This window comes from Sapajus apella, unplaced genomic scaffold (genome assembly GCF_009761245.1).
Source record: "Sapajus apella isolate SASKATOON/1434 unplaced genomic scaffold, GSC_monkey_1.0 scaffold3238, whole genome shotgun sequence".
Taxonomy (NCBI): domain Eukaryota; kingdom Metazoa; phylum Chordata; class Mammalia; order Primates; family Cebidae; genus Sapajus; species Sapajus apella.
In genome coordinates this window covers 1-3,742 of record NW_022440164.1, presented here as the reverse complement: position 1 = coordinate 3,742, position 3,742 = coordinate 1, and the positions used below count along the sequence as shown (strand labels likewise).

Here is a 3,742-nt window from a genome sequence, read left to right as displayed (position 1 = left end):
AAAAAAAAAAAAAAAAAAAAAAAAGAAATAATATGGTCTGTTGTCCTCCCAGATTAAAACAAATAAGAATGTTTGTTTCAGATTGCAAAGGTCATACAAATATGGCAAATCTCAATCATTTGGCAACACTGGATGCTAGATACACAAGTCTTTTTTTTTTTTTTTGAGACGGAGTTTCACTCATGTTACCCAGGCTGGAGTGCAATGGCGCGATCTTGGCTCACCGCAACCTCCGCCTCCTGGGTTCAGGCAATTCTCCTGCCTCAGCCTCCTGAGTAGCTGGGATTACAGGCACGCACCACCATGTCCAGCTAATTTTTTGTATTTTTAGTAGAGACGGGGTTTCACCATGTTGACCAGGATGGTCTCTATCTCTTGACCTCGTGATCCACCCGCCTCGGCCTCCCAAAGTGCTGGGATTACAGGCTTGAGCCACTGCGCCCGGCTGCAAGTCTTTATTTTATTTATTCATTCATTTGAGAGGGAGTCTCACTCTGTCATCCAGACTGGAGTGCAGTGGCACAATCTCAGCTCACTACAACCTGTGCCTCCTGAGTTCAAGCAATTCTCCTGCCTCAGCCTCCTGAGTAGCTGGGATCACAGGTGTGAGCCACCACCCCCAGCTAACTTTTGTATTTTTAGTAGAGACAGGGCTTCGCCATGTTGGCCAGGCTGGTCTGGAATGTCTGGCCTCAGGTGATCTGGCTGCCTTGGCCTTCCAAAGTGTTAGGATTACGAGCATGATCCACCTCGCTGGGCCTTATTTATTTTACATACCTTTCATTATATTTGAAATATTTAATAAATTTAAAAGGTCACAATGGTTGTTAAAGATGCAAATAATATATAAATATAACCCTCTTAAAATTTTCTTTCCTCCTGAGAGGGGATCAAAGATAATGGTTTGCCATGCCTTTCCAAGCTTTTTTTTTTTTTTTTTTTTGAGACAGTCTCGTTCTGTCGCCTAGGCTGGAGTACAATGGCACAATCTCGGCTCACTGCAACCTCCACCTCCATGGTTCAAGAAATTCTCCTGTCTCAGCCTCCCAAGTAGCTGGGATTACAGGTGCCTGCCACCATGCCCAGCTAATTTTTGAATTTTTAGTAGAGATGGGGTTTCATCATGTTGGCGAGGCTGGTCTCGAACTCCTGACTTCAGGTGATCCACCCACCTCAGTCTCCCAAAATGCTGGGATTACAAGTGTGAGCCACCGTGCCTGGCCTTGTGTTCTTTTTTTTCGAGATGGAGTCTCCTGTTGCACAGGCTGGAGTGCAGTGGCGAGATCTCTGCTCAGTACAATCTCCACCTCCCACCTCCCAGGTTCAAGCAATTCTCCTTCCCCAGCCTCTGAGTAGCTAGGATTACGGGTGTGCGCCACCACAGCAGGCTAATTTTTGTTTTTTTAGAAGAGATGGGTTTTTGTCATGTTTGCCATGCCGGTCTCGAGCTCCTGACCTCAGGTAATCCACTCTCCTCTACCTCCCAAGTGCTAGGATTTCAGACATGAGCCAGCGCACCTGACCCCCCAACCTTTCTTTTTTTTTTTTTTTTTTTTTGGGAGGGGGCACACATATGTACACAAATATTACTATATAGAGCTTTTTTTTTTTTTTTTGAGACAGAGTCTCACTCTGTTGCTAGGTGGTAGTGCAGTGGCAGGACCTCGGCTCACTACAACCTCTGCCTCCTGGGTTCAAGTGATTCTCCTGCCTCAGCCTCCTGAGTAGCTGGGACTACGGACACACGTCACCACACCCAGATAATTTTTTTTCTTTTTTGAGATGCAGTTTAGCTCTTGTCACTCAGGCTAGAGTGCAATGGCGCAATCTCGGTTCACTGCAACCTCCGCCTCCTGGGTTCAGGTGATTCTCCTATCTTGGTCTTCAGATTAGCTGGGATTACAGGCATGCGCCAATATATATGGCTAATTTTTTATATTTTTAGTAGAAACAGGGTTTCACCATGTTGGCCAGTCTTGTCTGGAACTCCTGACCTCAGGTGATCCGCCTTGCCTTGGCCTCCCAAAATGTTGGGATTATAGGTGTGAGCCACCATGCCTGGCCTAAATAATACTTTAGAATGGCAGTTCTACAGACAACACATGGAAAGGGGTCCAAGATTATAGTCAGTGAAAAGCAAGATGGGAGACTGTGTATATATATTTCTTTCATTTTTTTTTTTTTTGAGATGGAGACTTGCTCTGTTACCCAGGCTGGAGTGTAGTGTCATGATCATGGCTCACTGCAACCTCTGCCTCCCAGGTTAAAGTGATTTTTCTGCCTCAGCCTCCCGAGTAGCTGGGATTACTGGGGTTTGCCACCACACCCAGCTAATTTTCGTATTTTTAGTAGAGATGGGGTTTCACCATGTTGGCCAGGGTGGTCTTGAACTCCTGACCTCAAGTGATCCACCACCCTCAGTTTTCCAAAGTGGTGGGATTACAGGGGTGAGCCACAGCACCCGGCTGGTGTGTATATTTCTGTGATACGATAATACAAGAAAATATGGCTCATGCCTGTAATTGCAGGACTTTGGGAGACTGAGGCAGGTGGATCACCTAAGCTCAGAAGTTCGAGACCAGCCTGGCCAACATAGTGAAACGCTGTCTCTACTAAAAATATGAAAATGAGCTGGGTGTGGCGGCATGCACCTGTAGTCTCAGGTACTCAGGAGGCTGAGGCGGGAGAATCACTTGAACTTGGGAGGTGGAGATTGCAGTGAGCCAAGATCACATCACTGCACTCCAGCCTGGGTGATAGAGCATGACTCCATCTTAAGAAAAAAAAGAAAAAAAAGCCGATTGCGTTGGCTCATGCCTATAATCCCAGCACTTTGGGAGGCCAAGGTGGGCAAATCACGAGGTCAGTTCACGACCAGCCTGGCCAAAATGGTGAAACCCCATGTCTACTAAAAATATAAAAATTAGCTGGGGGTGATGATGGGTGCCTATAATCAAAGCTACTCGGGAAGCTGAGGCAGAGAATTGGTTGAAACTGGGAGGCAGAGTTTGCAGTGAGCCGAAATCACACCACTGCATCCGAGCCTGGGCAACAGAGCGGGACTCAGTCTCAAAAAAAAAAAAAAAAAAAAAAAAAGGGCTTTTCGGCTTTTGGCTCGGAGGAGGCCAAGGTGCAACTTTCTTCAGTCGTCCCGAATCCAGGTTCATCCAACACCAGCCGCCTCCACCATGCTGCTGACGTTCGACCACAACGAGATCAAAGTCTTATACCTGAGGTGCACTGGGGGTGAAGTCGGTACCACTTCTGTGCTTGCCCCCAAGATCGGCCCCCTGGGTCTGTCTCCAAAAAAGGTTGGTGATGACATTGCTGGTGATGACATTGCCAAGGCAATGGGTGACTGGAAGGGCCTGCGGATTACAGTGAAACTGACCGTTCAAAACAGACAGGCCCAGACTGAGGTGGTGCCTTCTGCCTCTGCCCTGATCATCAAAGCCCTTAGGGAACCACCAAGAGACAGAAAGAAACAGAAAAACATTAAACACAGCAGGAATATCACTTTCGATGAGATTGTCAACATTGCTCGACAGATGCGGCACCGATCTTTAGCCAGAGAACTCTCTGGAAGCATTAAAGAGATCCTGGGGACTGCCCAGTCTGTGGGCTGTAATGTTGATGGCCCCCACCCTCATGACATCATAGATGACATCAACAGTGGTGCTGTGGAATGCCCAGTTAGTTAAGAAGCACAAAGGAAAATATTTCAATAAAGGTCATTTAACAA

At 46.9% G+C, this 3,742-nt stretch overlaps 1 pseudogene; it reads left to right on the top strand.

The window, feature by feature from the left end:
- The first annotated feature begins 3,173 nt into the window (after window positions 1–3,173).
- Window positions 3,174–3,742, top strand: LOC116547456 (annotated as a pseudogene).